Source organism: Prinia subflava, chromosome 10 (genome assembly GCF_021018805.1).
Source record: "Prinia subflava isolate CZ2003 ecotype Zambia chromosome 10, Cam_Psub_1.2, whole genome shotgun sequence".
NCBI lineage: Eukaryota > Metazoa > Chordata > Aves > Passeriformes > Cisticolidae > Prinia > Prinia subflava.
The window spans coordinates 19,282,218-19,306,856 of record NC_086256.1 but is presented as its reverse complement, the minus strand read 5'-3'; the positions used below and the strand labels follow the sequence as shown (position 1 = coordinate 19,306,856).

General features: G+C 36.7%; 1 long non-coding RNA gene across 1 annotated transcript in view; it reads right to left on the bottom strand.

Moving 5' to 3' along the window:
* The window catches only part of LOC134555724 (uncharacterized), a 128,299-nt gene that overhangs the window by 76,037 nt on the left and 27,623 nt on the right, over positions 1 to 24,639 (bottom strand). The window contains exon 2 of the long non-coding RNA XR_010081479.1: positions 15,246 to 15,327. This is a non-coding gene — a long non-coding RNA (uncharacterized LOC134555724). The remainder of the gene's footprint in view (positions 1 to 15,245; positions 15,328 to 24,639) is intronic.

Sequence of the window (24,639 nt, the reverse complement as noted above, 5' to 3'; positions counted from 1 at the left end):
CCTGTCAGACAAGTGCACAGGAGGCAGAGCTCTCTTCACTGCTCTGTCACAGCCATTGCCCTCAAAAGCACACATTATTGTGATGCCTTTTCTCCAAACTTTTAAAACCAGGTAAGTTCTACTCCCAAAGAAAATTGCAGGGTTTTTCCCCAGTAACTTCCGTGCCATCAATGTGCAGCAGCTCAGAAAGGCAGACCCTTCTATTACTGTCCCCTGATGTTTCTACTTTTAGCTGCCATTCCTCCAGACAGATGAACAACCACTAAACACTGGTGGAGAGGAATAAACTCTTCTCTCCTCTTGGAATACTCTTGGCCAGTTAAAGGTGATACAACGCTTTACAAATATCCCCATATCCACAATAAGTCTGTATTCTTCCACAGCAGTCACCAAAGCACAAGTATTTACACCATTTTTCATGGTAGATATGTTTTGTAAAAAGCACATTTATAGGGACAATTATTTCATATTGAGAAGATTTTTATTGTGCATTTATTTCTATTACTGATTGTAAAGACATCCAGATAAATCTCAGACAAAACCCTTGTTACTATTTCTATGAAAAAAAATTGTTGGTGGGATTCTCTTTAGCATCTGTACCAGCCACAGAGACAGTCAGCTTGCTAGACTTTGTATTAATTTTTTGGCTTTGTCATTTCAGAGGGAGGTGAAGCATCAATCCTGATGTGTTCCTTTAAACTACTGTCATACAGAATAGCAGTACCCATGCTTTTGGGAGCTGTGAGAGGAAATGTTTGTTACACATGAAGAACCCATAGTGCTGTTTTAACAATGCTAGAGTGCATTTCCCTACTAAATTAGAGTGCCTTTCAGTATTAAAATGACTACTAACACTTACAAAAATAGATGTATATTTATTTTCATTTTATAAGAATAGCAGTTCTATAGCAATTTGTTAATTTGAGAGCTTAATAGAGATAAATACTAATTTTGCCTTTAACTCCACTTACAAAAAACCATACAAAATGTACCTAGTGACTGTTTCACATAAATTAATCTTTAGAGAACATTAGAATATTGATTTTTCTTCACTTCAATTTCAAAAAAATAACTATTCTTAATTGTTCAGAATGACTTGCATAACAGAGCGTTTTATTAATAGTGAGGATGAAGCTAACTATGCATCACGTGATTTTACATGAATAATTAGTATCAGCATGATGAAAACTGCATCAGGAATCATCACATAGTTATAGTATTACTTCCATTTGTTTCATTTATTTTTTTTAGTTACACTTGAGAATGAACATTTTAAAAGATAAGCCAGGAAGAGAAGGAAATGAACCTAAGGTTAACAAGAGCAATTTATTTCAAGAGTGAAACAGTGGTGATTGAAACAAAATAAGATATATTGCTTTACTTGATCTTGTTGCAGAAGATCAGTGAAAAGGAAGATTTCTGAAGAGGGAACAACCTACATTGTCACAACCTTCATCTTAAACCATGGCAATGGCTTAGGATTGCAATTGCAAATAAATTACAGTTATTAAGGCTCAGATTTTGAAAAGGAAGCGAGAAATGCTTATATGATGTCTTGCAAATACTCTGAAGAAACAAAAACCCAGCAATATGCCAAGCTGAATATACAGAACAGTAAGAGAGATGGATTTAGCACTCAAGTTGTTTAAAAGCTTGTTCTTAAACTCTTCTAAAACATAGCAGTGGTGACATAGTAGCAAATTAAGAAAACCCTTTAAGTGCTGTGGCTTGCAGGAAAATTACTGAAGAAATGTAATTTTTTCCCACTTGAAAGAGAAATTCCCGCAGTTCTGCAGCTCAGTTGGTGTTCTAATTACACCTTGGCACAGGCATTCACAGCCAGTGCCCAGGATATGCTCATTTACACAGGGCAGCATGATTAGCTCTTCTGAGTGTGAAAATTTGTAATGATGCCACTATTTAGATGTTTTGATCAGAACCAAAATTTAACACCACCGGAAAATTTGCTGAATATCTCGATTTTTCTTGCAATCATAGTCAGCTAGAAAAATACTATTTAACTACTCTCTAGTGCCAGCCTGTTTCTCTGCTGAAGAAAAGAAATAGTGTAACATCCACTGGTTTAAATTTCACTAAAAATAAAAAAAGAACATGCTTATATCAAGAAACTCCACTTAACTCTGTAAACTCTGTAAATGGACTGGAAAAATAACGTTTAAAACTAAACTTTCTATTTTAGAGGGCAAAGTATTCCAGTTCCAGATATGCTTAATGGCAACCATGAAGTATGGATCAATAAAATACAGTAACTGTCCATCAAAAATATGAAGATAAACCCAAGAGCTGTGCAGTGAAGCGTGGAAAGACCTATCTTTTCTTCTTGAATGTCACAGAGAAAAATAAGTACTTCAAAACAGTAGAACAAATGGTTGAGGTTATGTAAGAGACTGAAAAACCAATTTGAATTGTCTTGTTTATGTTTCTAGGAAGAGATATGAAGATCCATTTAGAATTAGCTACATATTAGCATTTCACTTATTAGGAGTTGTTGAATGTACAAAGATTAATACAGATTAAAAAAAAATAAGGCTTCAAAATATGCCCAGACTGATTTTTTTATAAAATACACAAACACTTCAAACAGTTCAATTTCAAACGGATTGTGAGGAGGATCAGTTAGAAAAAGCTTGCCTTTGATCCTGTATGTTTCTTAAGTGTTGATTAAGGGAAAAAAACAACAAACACCAACACTCCACTGCACCCACCCCCCAAACCTTGTCCAATAATCTGTTTATTATCAAGCAACCACTTACCACTTCTCTGCTGAGGTGTACTAGGATAGAGACGAGCTGCATAATCCATGGATTAACACCCTTTTTGCTCATAAAACAGAATAAAAGCATGGCTTATGTCCTGAAAGCTTACAAATGGAAGGGAAGAGCTGGGTTTCCACTAAACTGAGTTGTTCCTGAAATGCCCCACATTCCCAAAAGGTAAACAATTAATATAGAGTCCCATTTAACCAACTTTCTAGTCCTGAACAAATTGAACATTCAGATAAGGCTATAACCATAACTTCAATTCCACAAGTTTTATCTTTTTAGCAGTAAGGGAAATGAAATGCTACAAAGTACAGTCAGCCTCAACTCTACAGTCCATTGCTGATAGACCATCTCAGCTTTCCTGGTGTCTGCTGGTCAGCTGTAATCAAAATGGGGTCAATGCCACAGGAGAGCTGGGCCCTTCTCCTCTCAAATATCTGAAGTTCTTTTTCTTAATAGTTTTTTTTCCCCTTGACTTTAATCTGTGATGATAAAAATACAACAGAGCTCTGCAGCATTAATTCCATTTCAGCACAGCTTTTAAACCCTTCAGAGACTGGTACATTTTTAGCTGTTAAGGTAGCAGCCACAGTACCTGCTGAAATACTAATAGTAACTGCCATATTTTACCATGATTTTAGGCAGGCATAAGAGAACAGCAGGGGACTCAAAGAAGAGAATAACAAAAAGCTCAAAAACATAACAAAATTGTTGCACCTTTTTGTAAATAATGTTTACGTAATAAGGACTCTTGTTCTTCTACTGAGTATTTAAACAAGGGCATTTGAAGAGCCAGTTAATGTGAGCCATGAATCATAAATTGGAAAACAATTATCTCTGACCCACACATCTACTGTCTTGAGAGGGGTTACAGAGCAAAAGAAAAATTTTACAAGAATTTGTCCCTTGGGGAAGGAACCAGTTTAGAAAGATACAGCATTCAATCTAATTCTTTAAATACACAATACCTCTTCTTTTTTTCTACTCTGTCCTTTCTGGAAATACACATGGTGACATTCTTGTTCTGATATTTTTGCTACTCTTTATATGAAATCAAACAGATCAGTTAGATGGTACCTTCTAAGAGAGAACCACCAAGAGAATTTAAAAAAAAAAAAGGCAAATGAAAAACCCATACTCCACGTAAATGTCTTTACTTTACTGGGAATTGTTTCTAGAGGAGTATTCTAAAAGTTCTCATTACATAACCTTCAACTCTTCTCCCTCAGCCCCAAATGGTCTCCCAGCCAAATGATTTATATCCCCTAAAAATTGTGCCTTTAGAAAATGAGACTATTTTAACTGAAAAGGAAACAACGATGAATCTTTTAAAAATACAGTAACAAAGCTTCCATCATAGTTGTGTTGGCACACAACAGCACTGAAATTTCACTTGAGCGTTTTGATTTTTATATTAAGTTTACCTGCTTTCTATGTTTACTTTCCATGAATAATCTTGCTGTTTTAATGAATATTCATGGAGTGTGTGGGACTGCAGTTGTAACCTAGCCAACAGGCATTAGTCACTTACAGTTGGAAGGAAGTACCAGTGAAAACCACAGATGCATTCAGCCTGGCATTTTGTTTCCAACAATGGGCAAATGAGGAAGGAATGTATCCCTAGGTAAGAGTATAAGACAGAGATGCACTGATGATTCAATTCTGCTTGCATGACCTTTATATACTTTGGTAGCCATTCAGCCCATGGACAGGAACAGCAGCCAAATAAAGTTTAAATTAACATTACAAATTATTTGCAAAAGATTTTTAGAAATACTTTACCTCAGGATTCTACTTCTTCCCCCTAAGTGGTAGGTAAATACAATACAAAATATGTGTTTACGATATTTTTGTGAGCATTCAAATCATAGATCTGGTGCTAGCAGTTTTGCATCCCCACAGAGACACAACTCACTTGAACAAGCTGGACAATCGACTATGTGCAACTTCAACAAATTGCCACAGCCAAGCAGGGAGACCTAGAGTAATATTTGCACATGTTGCAAACTTCTAAATAGCTGAGATGTCCCAATTTTCACAGGTTTATGTTTTTAACAGGTTAGTAGATGACTTCCTACACTGCAGATAGCATTTTCATCTCATAGGTTGCAGGGAAGTATTCAGAGGAACGCAAATAACTGAAATTACCCAGGTATACTTTATTTCTTCTAATATATATTTATTTTAATGTAAAATGGGGAGAAAGAGAAAAACCTAATTTAAGATCTTGTTTGGGCTTTATTTTATCCCATGCTTTGTAACTTCACCAAATTCCATCCTCACATCACCTTTTTAAAACAAATTTTAAAAAATTAAAAAAAACCTTTATGTTTGCCGTACTGGACATGCAACAACAAAAATCATGGACCTAACAATGTAGGAAAAAGAACTAACATTGCCTAGATATAAATCAAGTGTATATTCTAGATTGTTCACTTTGCCCTAAACAACACCTTTTTTAAGTTGATTTCTTTTCTTCTCAGTTCCACTCAGGTTTGGGCTGTTTGATCACCATAATTTAGGAGAGACTTATAGAGCCATCCTAATGAGGAATTCTGTAATGGCTGCTTGCCAAGAAATCCATCAAGTGATCTCTCTCAAAGTCTATCACTAACCTCATTAAACTAGTGAGGATTGAAGCTGTGATTTTCTCAATTCATTCCCTCCAGGGCACACTGGAGTCTCTCAGTGAGGAGCACTGAGTGCATCCCCAGATGTGCAGGCTGGTCTCTGGCTCGGGGCACAGACACTGTGGATCTCATATGGTGACAGAGATGAAAATGGCTATAGGGGTGCTTTAAAGACTTCCTTTATTTGCTGTAGTTTGCTACATAAAAATGGAGGGAACTTAAGCCAATGTCAGCTTCACCTTGCAGGCTCCCAGCTTTTATCTGGCTCCCAGTCACTACCATGAGGATTCATCCTAATGGCTAGCAAACAAGTGCTGGGAGGAGCCCTGAGTCAGTGCAGGAAGAGGCAAACAGACTGGCAGGAGCGTGTGTGTAAAGCACAGGTGCTCTGGAAGATAAGAAAGCCCAAAGGAAGTGATAAGAAGGGAGGTGATGGATGTAGCTGTGCTCTGTTCACCCGGCTGCTGCAAGCAGACTCACAGAAAGCTGCTGCTCCCTCTCCCTCTCAGAGCTGTGTCATTCTCTGATCCCCTCCTGTTCTGTCCCACATGGATATGAATTGAGTTTAAAGTGTCACATATAGTGCCACACTTCCTATAGGAATAATAGAATTTATTTTCTAGTAACAGCATTAAACTTACAAACTACAGATGGAATTGTCAAAGAAATTGGTATATACCAACACAATTCCAAAGACCAACTTTCCTGAACTGTCAAACCAAATGCCTGCTATAATTATTGCAGCTCTCCAAACCAAGAGGTTTTTCAATACATGTCCACTCACCAGCTCTTAATCTGAAAAAGTTCCCTAACCTCCAGAGTCTTAATAAATTCCAAGTTAGTGAGATTTTATTAAAGACTTTCTAGCATGAAAAAGGTTTCTTTTTTGTAATGATTGCATTCATTCAGTATGACATCCACTCACATGCTGCAGTCCAGCATAAGACTTAAACTCTGCTTAAAATACACTTAATCCCACAGGCTTCTCCTTTGCCTAAATCAGCTTGTTCTCCACATCTCACAGCACTAAATAATGACTGAACAATGTTATCAAGAGTTGGAATTAGACATCAATTCACATCACTCAATGGAAGCATCTAAACAGCAGTCTGAGAAATATTACCATATTACCAACCTATGACATATATAATATATCATGAATCATGTTGAAAATTCAAAAGTTTCAAGTATATGCACCCTGCTGAACTCAATGTTTCAGAGAAGCGCTCTTAAAAAGTAGTAAAACAGTTTTGTCTTCAACAGGAATATTTCCTACTTAGGAGAACTGTTGTTTTTAAATAGCTTGGAATGTACAGGCATTTCTTTTAGATGTGCTTAGAAGGATCACACTTCACCATAAAGAAACACAACATAGTGCTCAATACAGAGAATCATCAGTGTTAATCCCACACAATGAAAAGACACAAAGAAAAGAATAACATGACAGATTCATGTTTGGCTGTTTAATTGGTCTAATTTAACCTGGGCATCAGTTCTGACCAGTCCAGTTGTGATATAGTATTTCACAAGGGAAGGATGTGGGTGTAAGTCAGTCCCCAAACTCTTCCCCATACCGATAAAAGAGGGAGGCCCTTAGGAGAAGGCAAGAATTTAATTTCTTCAGCAAACATTCTCCAGGAGATCTTCAAGAGAAAAGCTACAATTTAAGGCTTAGTCTTAAGCATTAAAAATGAGTGGGAAGGTGTGTGTTATTGACTCTTTCTTATCTGTTATTCAGTACTAATCAGCATATTTCATTTTCTTGTTCAAAATCAATGTGGTAGGACAACTCTTCACATCATTTTTAATTAACTTATCATTATGATTTTAAAAGTCTCTCTTTCTCTTTCAAAGGAAGATGCAATAACTCAGAAGTAAGAATACAAAAATGTTCAATATATAACTGCAGCTGCAGGAATTACTTGGATTCATATATCTTTATCACAGCTGAGCTAGAGGGTCATAGGCTGAGGTTTACCACCCAATGAAGCTAAAAATACATCTCTCATAGATTTCACAATATTATGAATAAAACTATAATGAAAATTACTCTAAAATACTATGCAGAATAGTGTAGATCCCTGACCTTACTGGCATTGATATTACTATGTTATTTTTTTAAATATTATTTTATTTAGAGCGGTCTTCCAAAATTGAGTCACAGGACACATTGCATTAAAAGAGGATACATGAAAAAAATGGGCCAAGGTTCAAGAAAAGCAGTCACAGAAATATTTGCATAAAAACTCAGAGCCCAGTTCCGAAATTATCCTAAAATCTCCACTGAAGTTTAATCTAACACCAAAGTTACTCAAACCAGAAAGAAACATCAGCTGCTCACTGTACAGGTCTCCAAAGACCTGAATCCCTGAATGTAACTCAGTTTCAGTAGCATTGCTCAGCAGCTTTTCACGTATATGCCTAGCTTGAATTAATTTTCATAAGCTGTTCCTAGTTTGAATTCATTTTCATAATGCTGTTCCAAGGGATCTGAAAGGATTAGACATGCTTAGAAACATCTCTAAAATGTTAACTTCCTGGGTTTGGATCCTCTAACTTTTCACTGTACCACTACAAGGTATGTACCACTATTTGGGGCAAAATTTCAACAGATTTAAACAATTCCTCAACCTCTCCCTTGCTTCTTTTCCTCTATCTCATCATTATGGTTAAGGCATCCTAAATAACCACATGCTAGAAAGATGAACATCTTTGGTCAAAACTAAAAAATTAACCTGGATTTCTCATATCACAATTAGTTACTAAAGTATCAGTTACCACATCAAGACAGAACAACTTGGTTTCCTTAGGATGAAGTTCAGGTTTTCTATCAATCCCAAGAGGGTGAAAAGTGAGGTTTAACGCCTACCAACAAAGACAGGAACATTTAGAAAGTGACCTGCAGATGTACACTAGGGGCTGCTCCCAGTGTGAAGGATGTGACTTCAGTCTGACCTTGATGTACAGAGTTATTTTCTCTGGAAATCAGAATGTAGCTTTAAGAGGGGAGGAGATGGAGACCATGAACAGATGGGGATCGAGTGTTCTGGGCTGTCTTAGCTCTTGCAGTGCCACAGAGAGTTCAGGGCCTCAGAAGCCATGAAGCACTGTGAGGTTTCCCAGTCTGAGCAGTGCCTCCAACCAGCTCTCAGACAGGAGGTACTGGTGATCTGGTACCTCCCTGAAAGGCATGAGCTCACCTTTGTCTGCCCAAGGAGCTGATGTGCCTCTCACTGCATCTAAAAGTGAATTTTACAACACCCCAAATCCCAGTGACTCTCTATTTTAGGAATAAATCTCAACAGAATGAGAAAGACTGAGAGAAAGGGACCACAGAAAGACACAAAAGTGATGTGATTATATTAGAGAGCCAAGCAGTGATCTCTCCTGCTGAACCACCGCCACTGCCAAACTTTTGGTAAATGCTGAAGCAGAGTAGATTTGGAACACAGGGCAGAGCTTCCACTGATGGAAGCTGGAAGTGCAGCAATGGCCAGAAGGGAAGGTACAGCCTTTGCTGAACAAAAGCATGTAGTAATCATTGAATTAATGGTGTATAAAAGCATTTAGTAAGTTACAGGAAAACTCATCTAAATATGTGATGAATTTCCCAATGAAAAAGCCCTGTCCAATCTATACATTACATTTCCACTCCTGCTGTACATATGTTTTTTCAAAAGAGTTAATTTGTCTTGTCCTAAATGTTAACAAATACTGAGGATATTTTGTAAGATTTCAGACCACTTCCCATCCAACATAAGCTGTATTCCCTAAAATAAGGACAACCAGAGAAACAGGTGGTTCAGGAAACAAATCAGAGCCAGTGTAATTACAGCAAGGCTTGACTTGCCTTCAGAATGTAGCCTTGATGTCTGCAAATCAGATTCTAAATTAAATCCCAGTGGGAAACTTAAGAATTAGAATGCTTATCACTACCGTGGTGTTCTGTGTGTTATTTCATTTGGATTTCGACACACAGCATTAGAGTATATGCTGGTGAAAGAATATAAAAATATTACCACCATGCCTACCTTTATTTTACTTTTTGCAGATTCTTGCACATCTCTAACTTTACCCATGTAAATACACTACTATTAAGGTGCTAAGGTTAAGCAGATGCTGACATGATTTACAAAATTTGAGCCCTAAAAAGGAAATGGTTTCAAATAGGAAGGAGTAAACCAAATCATCTCTAATTTCTATCTCCTCTGGTTTCTTTAAATTTTCTTTACTTCCACAATTTCCTTTTTGTAGCAGCACTCCACTTCTACAGCCTTTTGCCTCTTTTTCTTTTTACAAATCTACTGATTAAAAAAATTCTTAGCTTAATATTAGATGTAGGGAATCACAGTCGAAAGTGTTTAATTTCTGTAGCTGCCAGAACAGCTGCTATGCATGGTGTGTATGTGTGAGCAGTCATATCTGCATGTAACAAAGAATGCACAGCCCTGTGCAGGACAGCTATTCATCACCCTGATGAACGACTGCCAAAGGAAGTGAAGTGGCTTGTGGCCTCTCCGTGTCCAGCAGCCATAACCTGCCTCATCAGCACTCTGCAGTCAGTGCTGTCACCAGCAGTCCAGCTGGGCAAGCTGGACCTGTCAGCCTTCCCCTGTACCATCCCCAGTCCCAGCCAGTGACCCCTCACCATCAATACCAAGCCAGTTTTAGGTAAACTTTTCTCCAGCTCGATGACTCTGCCACCTGAACTTTAACAAAAACCCAGCTCTAATCACTTATCCACAGTTTTGTGATACTCTTAACTTCAACATAAAAGGCTCTTTTCAAGCGGCACATGCCAGCTTCAGGTCTTAGTTTTAATAGCCTCTTTCTGAATTCACACCTTATTCTAGCTCATTTGTATTTACAGTTCATGTGTTATGAGATAGATAGATAGATAGATAGATAGATAGATAGATAGATAGATAGATAGATAGATAGATAGATAGATAGATAGATAGAATGCTTATACATTAAATCTACTCCTGACACTCTTTCTAGTAATAAAAATTAGCCTTTACCAGCACTTTTGGAACTGCAGCAACAGCCTCAATCTCTTCTTCCCTTTACTGTGTCTCACTCAGCCACTGCAGTCACTGACCTAAGTGCTGGGGCTAGCTGTCAGCATCAGTCCTTTGCTGAGCCTGGCAGCACCTTTGGAACCTATGCCTCACTCTGAATCACATCCATATCCCATGCACTGCCCTGCACTAATTTACATCAGCACTTCCTAACTTCACCTCATCTGTCAGTACCATGAATTAAAAGATGCATCTCAGCATTTTAATCTCTGCTGATGCCATTTCAACCTTTCAACTTGAATTAGAACATTTTCATCCACCCCTAAAAGCAGTGTAGAAATTTCATAAACTTATCTAAATTATTTTCTAACTTGAGCAAACTGTGTTTTATTATGGGAGATGGGAAAAATTAAACTCTCTTTTACTTTCATTTGAGAGACAGCATCCTACAGAACACTGACATACTGCTCTGCCACTTCCAAAAGAACACCACTTCAACCTGCTCTGTTCTGTTGCTTTTCTAGAAATCAAATAAAATTATTTCAGTCAGAGAGGAAGCATATGCTGTGACAGTACATCTGAAAATAGTGTGCACATTGGCCAGCACTGAAAGAGCGAGAGCTGAAATGCAGTAGAGGTATTTCACTGCAAGGACTCCTCTGAAGGCACTTGCCAAGGAACAAGTCTGACAGCCTTTCCTTGACTCCCTGGAAGATTCCTACAACTGCATCAGCAGGCACACTGCTCCTGGGGTGTGCAGCCACAGGCTGGCCTGGCTTTGGAGCTATTCCATGCCTCACCATAGCTCTCAGTGCCCATGCTTAGCAGTGCGAGTAATGGCCCTCCCCAGCACCTTAGGGCACAGATGAGAACACTGACATGTATTGTCACCCCTTTCTCAGTGTGAAGGTGAGCTCCTGTTCCCATATCAAACTCTAATTCTCTGTATATTTGAAGAAGAGGGACAGGCTGAGCCTCTAGTAACAAACATGCAACTAAAAATTATGCGGGGGTTTTATGGTTCAAGTCAAATAAAAAAAATCCTAGCTTTGTACTTTACAGAATAGGCAAGAATCTTATAAATATACATGACCACATGGACATTGGTGTAATTTTTCTACTACGTCATTTTAGAATCTGCCACTTTGGATGACCATAATATTTATTATTTTTTAAAATGCTGACTATACACCTTTATCCAGTATATAATTATCAAATCTGGCATGAAAATATCTAGGTAGCTGCAGAATAAGCAAAGCATAATATGAAACCTGAATGAAGGCAAAACTCTCTTGTGGAGTAATACACATATTTTCTTTTTAATATGATGGAGAAAAAAATGAGGTTGACATGATGGTGTCTTAAAATCATAAACATCAACACTGCATTATAAATTATTCTGTCTCTCTTTGTACTTTATATTCATGTAGTCTTAAGCACTTCTGATTTCTCATCTCCAGACATCCTAAGTGTGCTTGAGAACCAGAATATATGCAAACTCAAAAGCCTTCTTAACCTTAAGATGAAGGAAATTCCATTAAATTCCTCATGACATTCTCTATTGTAATTTCAGCACATTTATGATAAGAATATGGAACTGCCTGTTTTCAATGACTCTTCAACCTGCTATCTACTGGCTTGCCTATCTCTTTAATAGTACTTCGGATTTCAGAGAATAATACTGATAGTTTCTGAAATGAAACTATCTCAGTTTCATTTCATGAAACTTTTTAAAAGATATCCTCAGACATTAATTTAAAATATGAAGTAGAACTATCTGTGTTTAGCTTAAAATTGATTTATGGGATTGAATTTAATGTGCTAATTTATCACATTTTTAAGCTGTGAATCTTCTTTATAGAACACCTTGTTTCTATTTCTTCATGAAAATATCCCCTCTTTCATTTATCTGGATGTGAACACTATGTGACGGTAAATTACACATCACCAGTTTCCACAGACCATCGCACCCCTCACCTTCTGATACAGAAAGCTCTCTCACAATTAAATTAACAGAAATACATGTTAACAAATAAGGCAGGAACTTGGGTTTATGGGATTATGCTGAGCAGTATAACAAACCAGAGGATCCCAAGTCTTCTGAGTATGCATTGCATACTCAACAAAACAACCAAATAATTTTCAAAAAAGGAGGTCTATTGTTTATTATTTAGAGTAAACTTACTTTTTAAAAAGCATTTACTTGATTTTGGGTCACAAAATCCTTATAAAAATGAGTATGGTGTAACATTATTTAAGTGGTTCATTTCCAAGGTAATTATGAACTAAGGGATACAGACAAGCATCCCATGGGATCTCCTAAATGCCTAACTGACTCTATTTTCTACCTGTAAATATTTTCTCTCCACGTGGAACAAAAAAAGGAGGGGAAAGGGTAGTAGGTCAGTTATATCTCAAAAATGTCAGCCTACCTCAGCATAATTAAATTGGCTAAAATAAAAGAATACAACACGAAAATGCAGCAATATGTGATATTAAAAGACAAAAGTAAATTAATGCCTGCAATGAATTCCACATGATCTAAATATGTGCAAGGGATCAGGATATATGACATGATACTTATATCACATCACAAACAATTGGTCTAAGAAGCCTGCACAGGTATTAGTCTTCTGAACTTATTCCTAACACTTTTTTTTAGGGCAAAGTAAATATAGATCTTGAAGACACAGAAATATAACAGCTGAAAGTTATGCAACTAACACTCAAAGTGTACACTGAAGAATTATAGTTTAAAATTTAAAACAACTCAGTCAACCCGTTTAGACTATGCTCCGCCATGTGCATAAACCCAGAGAATCTAACATATATTTTTGATTTAAAAATGCTGTCTCCAACCATTTGACACCGATATTTCATAAGGCTTCTTGGCTGCCAGCAATCACATCCATCTGTTATGCTGGCAGAGTGCTCAATCACAAGGTGTGCTGGATCTCTTCATTTTAGGCACCATTGCCAGAGAAATACAAAATCCTTTGAACTGAGTGCAAATGCATCCAGAAAGTACCAGCTAAAAGCTTTTTGGATGGGACAACAAACTTTGGGCAGAAAATAAAGAACAGAGGAGAGAAAGTAATAGATTTAAAGAATGTAATAGCTCTAACAGTCTTACCTTTGCTTGAAGAAGTGAGCAAACATTGAAAAGAATCATTACCAACAAACAGCTACCAGGCTAAGTGATACCTCCCATGAGACACATATTGGAGGCAATAGCACTATCTTCTATTTCTTCCACAGAGCTTAAAGACTTCATGATTTCTCTTTCACATATGTGCATATATAGCTATATATACTTATAAATACACATGCATTTAATAAAGATACACATATGTACAGCAAGTAGAAATGTTACTCACACACAACAAAGATGTGCATGTTATATATATATATACGTATGTGTATATACACACACATAATTTTTACTGACAAGCTCGCTGTGGTTCATTACAACTACTAAGGAGCAAAAACTTCTTTGCTGTAAAGTCTTTTTGTTTTTCCCTGGGGGAGGAGGTAGTCACTCAATGCTTCTGCATAACAAACACATTTTCCTGCACAGATACAAGGGAGAAAAGCCACACAAGAGAGTGTGGCTAATCCATTGAGACAGGTTCTGTATGTTCTAGAAAACCACTGCAGATCCAACCTTGCTTCCTTTTGAAGGAGAATTAGGAAAAAAGTCTTCACTAGGGCAACAGTTTTTCCAGCCATCATTTTCTTGCTACTGACCAGTATATTGGTTCAGAAGGATTAAAGCATGGAAATATCACTGGACTTTGTGGGGGTTTTTCTCTGCAACTATCAAGAGATCCTTAAAATAATTTCTCAGCTATAAAATGTGGTATCTGCATGCCAAATAATTTTCATATTATTTCTATTTATTCCACTAAACAATTTCAGTTGTGTCACTCCTCAAGGCCTCAATAAAACAGTCTAAGAGACAATTTTGAAAAAAATTAATGAATTTTAGTTTCCTTTCCATTTATTCCTTTGCACGGTCAGCCCCCCAAAAGGAGTAAATTCACAGGAACAGAGCTCAGTATTGTCACAATCACTTCTAGATACTTGGGCTTTGCTTGCCAGAAAAGTGGTGACTGTGCATACCAGGGGAGTGAAGGAGCAGTGTTAGAACCCCTGCACTCAGCTCAGGAAGTGCTCTGCATTACCAGCTGTCACCAAGGGCTCAGCCCTGTGGGAAGAATCCTGTTCTGCCTGCTGCAATTCTCCCTCAGCTGTTTGGCCAAGGGCTGCACCAAGGAGCATCCTCATGCCAGCAATATTACAGTCTCCAGCAAGAACTGATCCAATTTGGCAAAAATGGGCTTTATCGCTTTGCTGAGTGTGACCAGAACAGATGAAAACAGTAAGGTCCCTACAAGCCAATGCCTGAAGTGCCACTCCACAGTACTTAACTGAAACTGCAGCCCCAATGGGATGTTCAGATACAAGCTTGTCAAGGATTAGGAGATTTTCTAGCAATCAAAAGTGCTTCATGGTATCAGCTACAGAAATTGTTGGAGGAAACTACAATATATAGTATTACATGTTAATATGTCAGGAAAATGTGAGAATATTGATCAAACAAGAAGAAAAATAAAGGTCTGCAGTAGACTGGAATACTTTAGCTAAAGTGAAAGAATAATAAATATTTCATTTTTAGTACTATTTTTGTAAAAGCAATTCCTTGAGGTTTCAACCAATTACCGATACTTTGTCATTTCCACTTATTTGAGGTGTGCGCCACAGAATCTTCACTCAAGCAGCCCAAAGTATGAGAGCTTCAGTTTACTCACCAGGGAACAATTCTTCATCTATAATTCTGCTGGTTTGTTGATCGTTGTCTTTGTGAATTTCAAATTATATGGGTCTCTTGGTCTGCAGGAAGACAAAACAATTCACCTCTTGTAAATACATTCCCAATTTTTGAACACAAGAATACGTATACAGCCTGAAATTGCTCTAAGAAACAATGTAGTGTATCAAAATTAAATTCAGAACATGATTCCATCACTTTGACTACTGAAGCAATGTTTTCCAACAAGATTGTTTTACAAATATTGTACACTAATGTCAATGTGAAATGATGTCAGCGTGTGGCTGTACAGTAACACTCTGCAACTGAGAAAAAATTAACTCTTTTTCTGCAGGGTGATAGTGAGAAATGAGGATTGATAGTAACTGAGTGACATCCAATTTCCTCAGACTTTAGGATCTTCCACCTGTCACAAGCAGGGACACCAAGTTTATCGAGATTTCTCCCGATAACTCCGAGGGTCCAGCCAGCGGAGAAATGGCTTAATAAAATAGCGAGACGGCTTCCCAGGATATGCTTTGTAAAATAAAGTTTTAATAACAGGAAAAATAATAAACGTTACAAAATGAAAAGAGATAAGCCGAGCACAGTGTACCAAGCACAGCTACACAGGCTAAGGCACTCCCAAAAAGCCTCGTGTACCCTTATGCAGGCCCTTTAGTACTCGATGGTCTAGGTGGGCTTTTTTGGCTCTTGGCCCAATGAGATGGACACTAGACTTTGAGGTGCAGTTCTAAAGTCCTATCACTGTGTCTGTGCTGGGACCAAGCCAATTACAGCGAGCAGGCTATAGAAAATTCTAGCTTAACTTCCTTATATGGAAACACTTGCTCGAGTACAGAAATGCACGACTACACAAGTTCTCTTTTCATTTTATCTTCTTAAATATTGCTCTTCTTCCCTAATTATAAAAGAGCAGATTTCCACAAACATTTATAAAAATTTCATTTCAACTTCAATTCACTTACCAGATTCCTGTAATACTGCAAAATGGTAATTATACATAATCATTAAATAACATCATTTCTAAACTGAGATTTTTTTTTTAACTTTAAGCTGCTTTTACCTGTGGGAGATGAGACTGTATGTGAATTACAGATTGGCAGCTTAGAATTTGCACATAGAATTTGATGTGCAAAAAGTGATAGATTTGTACCAGTCCCAGTTTCAATTTTAAGGATGCTAATGCTTTTGGCTTCAGATCTTAAAACAGTAAACATTACAGTACAGGTGAAAAGTATCACAACCTGCTCTAGTATATTTTCAAGGCTTTTGTCACAGAAATGGGAAAGAAGTAGCCTTGTAAGTCCGTCAGGGCTTTACATCCCACAATTAATTATTTGCCTTCTTTATTATCACATGAACAGTTAATTAAGAAATAAAAATCTCTCTTCATCCCATTTCCACTTTTTCCTTCCAGCAGATCTTTCAAAAGTTACCTGTAGCATTATCAAGCACATGAAGTCATACCCATCTTGAGTGATATTTGTGGAACTGATGTAGTTCTGGTTCTGAGAGAACACTATCATTTCATACCCAAAAATTCAATCAGGGAACTATTTCTCACAGAGCTTTTCATACTATTCCTATTATACCCCAGGCAAATTACATTTTTTCCAAAAGTAACTCATAGAATAATTTTCCCAGAAAGCAATCAATAAAAGCTCCCCTCATGCCCTTCCATCTCTTTCTGCTTTCCTGAGAAATAAAGCCACCAGCTGCGCTGGCACCTTTGATAGATGATTTAAGTGAATTTTTCTGAACATATTCCCTCTCTCTTAATCATATAAGTTGCAAAAATGTTATTCTGTAGACCCTATATATCACTGAGGTAGGTTCAACCTTTCAGTAATCCTGGAAACACAGCAACTGACTTCAATCCTGAATGAAAGCAAACCAGCCCAGCTGGAAACCAAAAAATGTATGACAAAGTCACACTGAATGTTCAGAAAGAGAAAAGAATTTTGACCAAAGTTAAACAGTATTTTCTCTGAAGGAATAATAAGATTTTCATTATTGCTGCACGAAAAATACAGACACAACAAATCCTCTTCAAGATTTAGGTGATCACATACGTTTTTCTTATTTAGTTTACTAATTGTAGTATGTATTTTTAAATAATTCTACATTCACATTAAATTATAAACCTATCAATTATTTTAAAATAAAGCATAAATATGTGTACAATAATTTTCTTAGGAGTAGGTCAAATTATATAATTGATCTATTTCTAACTCTAAGTAATGATAAAGGCTTGCAATGGTAAGTAGTATTTTATCACTGGCTATGGTTAATGTACATTTTTTGTTCTAAAGCGAGGATATATTTAAACTTTTCCTGCTCCTTAGCATAAATTTGTAATGATCCTAATTTAACTTAGAAGTAAAACAAAAGCTAATTCAACTACAAGAAAAGCTAGTCTAGTTATGTAAACCTTGGGATGAAACTTCACCTCAAATGAAACACTTGAAATGAAAATCAGCCCCTTAGACTTGCTTTTTTACTGGGCCTAGAAGCAATACAGTAGCAGCTCATCCACTCAATCACTTCTGATTTCCAGAGCTTTTTTTCCAGAGGGATGTTTAAATGACATACCTAAATGTATTTTATGCCAAACAGTTCAAGTATTCACAGAACTGACTTTGGGTCTTATACCTAAGAATAATTACAGAAATCATTTCATCTGTCATGTGAAGAACCCAGAATAAAATGAGCTGTCACAAAGCATTGTGTCATGTCACCATACACATGCACACACACATTTTATACACAAAATATTGCAGCTGTTCACTTTCCCTCCTACAGGGACAGTGGCTAAGGTGGCAGCTTTCCTTGGGGAATATGCTATCATTAGATTTCCCATTTGGGCCTTTTCCACAGAGAGAGGTTTTTCCTGTACCAGATTAAATCATGCTAATTTCAAACTGAAGGCAGTCACATCAAATTGATTTTTAGAAGCTAAGAGAGGAAAAAGATATTTGGTAGATGGCATGACAGGAAGCAGCAAAGTAATACACATTCTCAAAACTGCCCTTGCATACTCTGTATTCGGAAGCCCTTGAGATTTGCATTGCTCTATTTACTTCATTGAACATTTCAGCTCTAGTAATTCCCACTCTCATATCCACTATCAGAGCATCACTGGTAGTGCTGGATTTCTGTGTTGTAAGCAGGACTATGGCTCCTTTTTGAACTTATGCAGTAATTTCTTCAAACAGAACCAAGCCTGTTCCAGCAAAAAGCATAAATATTACAAATAATAATAGAATACCTCTGACAATAGGAAAAATCATCTTAAGAGTTCCACTTCACTTATGGGAAAATGGAAAGGTCATCAGATGTCAGAAGACTGTCTGAACAAAGATTTGGGAATTTCACTCAGGAAAAGACAGAATTGTGTTTAGAAGTGTCAGATTCTGAGGTAAGAAGACAGAGGGATGCTGCCATTACTGGGAAGATGCAGAGGGAGCTTCTCCCTTTCATGGACAGACTACTGTACATTCCTAGGAAAGCAAGTGATGGGGGAAGCAAGAGAAAAGGGGTTCTCTCTAAAAGTCTGTGAGACTTTTAGATTTTGCTGTTTCAGACATATGGCTTTGCTGATATAAAGCATGAAAAACAGTCGTATTAAAGTATTTCTGAGCAGTTTAAAATTACCGTCTCTTAACTTAGCTTATACAAACATGAATTTTACATTTACGTTTTCACTTCTGCCATGCAACACACTGCATTTTTTGCAATACATACTAAATTGCAATAAAACAGTTGCCGTTTTACTGAGTCCTAACGTATTTATATTCAGTAAAAACAGCAAGTCCACACCACAGTGATGTTAATATAGCTGGGCACTAATCAGGAAATGACATTTTGAAAACCACTGTAATTTTAAATTGCATTCATGCAAAGAAAAGTCAACTAACCCACCTCCCTGCTTTATTGGCTGTTTTAATCCACAGACCTGTCACAGAGAGAACTCAACTGCCAGAAACACTCAGTGTTCACATCACTGCTAAGATTAAAATCAAAGAGAATGTCATCATTCCTTTGGAAACAGGAAGAAGCAAGGTAGATTTTTTTTTTTGTAACAAAATCCTATTAAATACACATGCAATTTGGAAATACAATGTATTCATTTCTGCATTTTTTTCTTTATCCTTGAGTTTCTAAAGCATTTTTCCTACAAAAATATTTTTAAAAACCCTAAAATGTAAAGAGTGGTGATTGTTCATTACACAGTTCTTGGCAGGACAACACACCTTCTTTCCCTGAAGGCCAAGGAACACCTGTTGAGTTTTAGGCCAAGATTTTCTCAATACAGTTGCTTAACCAGTTTGTAAAATAAAACACAGAGAATATCTAAATTACTTTTTTTATTATTTTACCTAGATTTAGAAGTTAATAAAGCAAAAACCAAGAAAATCTTTATTAGGATCTTTTAGAACTCTAGTTTTTCTGAGTTGGAACAAAAATTGAAAACTGGACTGACAATTTTGGGCAAATTTAATTTGGAGTGTTTTTAGTTCCTGCTGCTATTGAGTTTACAATATTATTGTTATTTAGGTTATCTCAGAAACATCTGATTATTTTTGTGTTTAAATGGCAAATCACTTCTACACTATTCTTGAGAGCAGAAAACCTAACCATTTCTATATGTATGTTAAATTGCCATGTTTTTCAGTAAATTTCAATTGCAAAGGTGCAATTAACCAAAAAAGCTTTCTTTTCTCCCAGGTAGTTCAGTACATTAAAATCACATTTTTACCAAGCTTCATTAATTACTGTTTTGCAGTAGATATCAGGTGCTGTGGGACTTGCATAAGAAACATGTTTGTAACAGTTGTTCATTAAATTTCAATCTTGTTTTTCCCAGTATTATTTCATTGACTTTTCTCCATGAACAGTTTTGCCCATGAATGATAATTCTAGTATTACTTAAATTCTTCTTGAACTAGCAAACAGAAAGCTATGTCACATCTAAGAAGCATGGGGGGTTTTTGATAAATAAAAGTCTAAAAGCATAAAATAGTAGGTCAAAATCAGCTTTCAGCTGTACTGAGATAATTCCTGAATAAACACTAGGCTTCATTAGTCATGCCAGGTTTCTTTTTGTGTGAAGTTTTTTGTAAGATTAACATTTTTCCCATATCCCCACCTTCCTCAGGATAAAATGTTACTACTGCAGGCTGTATCAAAGCTTTCCCAGCTGAAAGTATTCATGAAGTGTCCCAACAAACCATTTGTGATGGATAAGCTGCCCCTATAGGGCAAACAAACAGAAATAAGGTTTCCTTCTGTCCAAGGAGCTGAGTTCCAGACATACCAGCACTTACTGCTCAAATGCTGAAGACGTGAGTTAGCTGATGACAAAGCCCCCACATTACAACAGCAGTTACACAGGAAAAAGCTTGGCTTTTTCAGGAAGTCACCTCAATTTAATCCAACTGGCAGAGACACTGCTATTTACTTTATACTCAACCAAAACAGCAATTTAATGTTCCCCATACACTTTAGTTTTCCAATATGTTGCAAAATTCTGAATACAAATCTCATTACTGTCTTACAGAATCAATTAAAGCACAGGTTTGTAACAGCTGATTAATAGACATTAGGATTCCTGGCACCCTGGAAGAAAACACCAATTCTTACTGTGCAATAGCAACTAAAAGAGACACACCATTGAGTATTAGTCTGTAGAAGTAAACTGACAGGACACTGAAAACTTTAAAAATTGATTTTTGAAAAAAATTGGAGGCAACTGTGTTTTAGTTTGGTTACAGTTTACTCCATATGGTCAAAACTGGTACAGTTTATAAAACACATCTGTTCCTCAGAATTCATCACCAGGAATTCTTCCCCTTCCATATTCCTTTGAATATTTTTTTATTATTCCTCAGAAAATTCTATTTAATTAAGGCAGAAGCATTTAGAGTTCCTAGTTCAGATACTACGTTCTGCTTTCAAAAAAGCTACTTGCATATGCTAAGTGGAGTGCTAATAATAGATCAGTAAAATGCAAAGTTTGTTTCAAACTTCAAACTTTCTGTGAAATTACTTTCTGTCAGTCTTGAGGAGAGCGATTAAATGTCAATTCAGTATCGCTTTTGATTTCCTTAGACCAGATTTAGCAGCTGAACTGAATGAAGCGAGGCACAAGGGAAGATATCCTCAACATAAGCCTCCCAGGCTTTTATGTTTAGATCAAAGGGTATTGATTTACAATTCTGAGGATAAAAACAGTGGTGAAGAAAGCCAGGCAGCTTTAAGTAAAGTGCTGACATCAGTGACAGATCTGATTTTAGCTGTGAGTGCCATCAAATAAAAACCAGGTCAATGGCCTTGTCAGAAACATGCTTTCCTTTCCCCACCTTACTTGTAACACTGGTAACTCTGTGAATGCAAAAAAAAAGTAAAATAAAGCTATGTAGAGAAAAACAAACAAAGAGAACACAAAACCCAAACCACTTATATGTCCCAGCTCAATCACAGAATGGATGCAAAGTGAGATGCTACAGGAGAAGCAGTGGTAGAAATAAGTGCAAGAAAAGTAAGATCTCTGTTGTACAGTGGGTTCTAAACATAAACCCTTTGCTGCCTCAGCAATGAGGGGAACAGACACCCTTCCTTTTAAAGATGCACTTCATAGCCAGGGGTCATCCAGTGCTAAAAGCTCTGCAGATCATATCCCTGCTTGCTTTTGTTTCAAGGTGAGTTATGTTTTTAATTTTCTAGACATTTTTAGTGTTAGCCTTCATAAGGGTCATTTTAACATAAGAGAGAGAAAAAGCTTTTTGAAGTAACATGGTGACTATCACTTTTAATATTTATATGGGTGGAAAGCCCTTTTTATTAGTCAGCTGATTTTCTGATTTTCCTTTTTAAACCTCATTAAGGCAGCAAAAAAATTCATAATCCTAAATAAATTAATACTAAACAAGAAGAAGATGTGGGATACCACAAGTTTTACAAAGAGGTTCCATATGCTCAACCGGAATTCCAAAAATAATTTCAAAACAAGCTTGAGCTCTAAGATTCCTGATGGAAAATACCAGGAGGAAATTAAGTGAATCTTTCAGGAGGTTAATCCACTTTTCTCCCTGAGAAAAAGCAGAGGAAAGAACAGCTCAGAAGCTACCAGCTCCTAGCAGTAACATGATTCATGACATACCAGCTCTCTTGAGATGACTTACAGTGCTCTCAGCAGCATCCCCCCTCCTGGTACTTCTCAAAAAAAAGAGCAATCAACAGTGCAGCATCTGTAAAGTTTTCCCTGGAAGGTGGCAGAAGAAGGCAGGAATTATAATGCAGGACAGCATAGTGGGGGAGAAAGTGACTGTTCAACAGCCCTGCAATACAGCTTTTTTGGGTTTGTGTTTTTGTTTGTTTAGGTTTGTTTGTTTGTTTTTCAGAAATGGCACTTAGACAATAAATATTCATTTCATTCACTGCACTCAGTGGAATCTCTAAACCTGGGTGTCAAACTCTGGTCTGTGGAAGCAAGAACTTTGGCAAAACAGTGTATTTCTTCACCAATCTAATGTCAAATGGATATGGGGAGTACATATGACTAAACTCTGGAGTTCTTAGATCACAGTATTTCAGCTGGATGATCATTTAGAATTATAGTTTTTCCTATTCCTCCTAAAGACAATAAGAACAGCATTTTTTTTCTTGTCATCACTGTGTCTGAAAAAAACAGGTCTTTAATAAGGAAGTGGGTATGATGATGTTATGTGAACAGCAAGACAAAAAAAGATTCGTTTTCATCCACAGGAATATTGTTTTTAGAGGTCAGAGTAATAGTAAGAGTAATAACTAAGAGTAACAAATGGATCAATGTCTTTGTTTAATCAATTTATATAAGCACACTTTCACTCCTTGAACTTGGTAGTCACTTGTTTGTCAGCTGGCCTTTAGGGAGAACCAATTCATTGATAATTATATTTAACCTGGCCAAACACATCTGGTAACACAGACATCACACACTTTTTTATCTTTTTACAAAATTTTGGTTTTTTCTCAGTGGCATGGCTTCCTCAGCTTAAAAGAAAGAAGCAGCAGCCATGAAGAGACTCTCTGGAGCAAACCTCTTATCAAGTATTGTGCTGAACCTAATAGAAATTATAATGCATAATTTCTCAAGCTACAATGCTCCACACCAGTTTAAACCTCAGAGTACATGAAAGCATCTTGATAGCTATCCAAGGGTGAAATACACTATTGTTATAGACCAAAAACTGCTCTACAGAGATAACAGAGGCAGAGGCAGGATATCTGAATTCTCCCTTAAAATCCAGGGCAACAGAGCTGCTTTAAACACCAAGATCAATGCCAGAGTCACTGCATCACATCGCAGGGCCCGTACACTGTTCCCAGACACCTCTGCTGGCACTGTGGTTTTTTTCTTCATATAAAAGCAGTCTTGTTCATCAAGCCACAGTGTCTCTTGCCCCTCTACATCCAGGGAGCATAAAGACTTGTGACCAACCTCCTGTCTCAAGGTAAAATCACTCTCTGCACCTATCCTGGGATAGGAGATAAAGAAATACAGAGGGCAATCTTCAGAAAAGAAAAGCTATTGCAGAAAATATATTAAATGTAAACAAGATTCAAGCATTTAAAATTATATGCTTCCCTATATGTTTTATATTTGATATGTTTCATATTTGAAACATTTTAGGAAATGAAAAAGAATGCATGATAGGTCATGGATAGGGCTCAGAAGCTTTCAGTTCTATCCCTCTCCTGTCACTGAATTTCACTAAGTTTCTCTTTTGGCCTCAGAATGAATGCATCAGCTTAAACTGGGACTCTACACATACTCTAGCAAGGAGGAAGGCATATAAAGTAAGAGCAAAGTACAGATGAAAGGGACATCAATAAACAAATCAATTTTCTCTCAAAATACTGCAGCATCAGCAACTATCCAACAATATTTAATGCATAGCTTTGTAAAAATGAATTACTACACTGTGTATTGTTAAAATATTTCATGTAATTACTAAGAGTTATCTAAACATCACTCTGCACAATAGACTTCAGAGTAAAGTAGAGCCCAGTCTGATTCATGTGCAGACATGGGCGATAGAATTAATCCCATTTGTCAGGAAATAGGGAGCGGACAGAACAAGGAAGAAGCAGAATCAATAAAAAAGAGGAACTTTTCTGTTGCAAACACAGTATCTTAGGTAAATTTTAAGCAATTTTTTTCATTTATATGTTCTTTTTCCTAATATGGATGACAATGGCCATGGATTATAAAAATTATGTTAATCAAATACATTGTTTTTCTAAGCACGTGTATTAAAAGTTATATAAGAAGGGCAAAAAATATATAAAGGATTTTGTTTTGTCTTTATCCATCAATTCTAATAAAT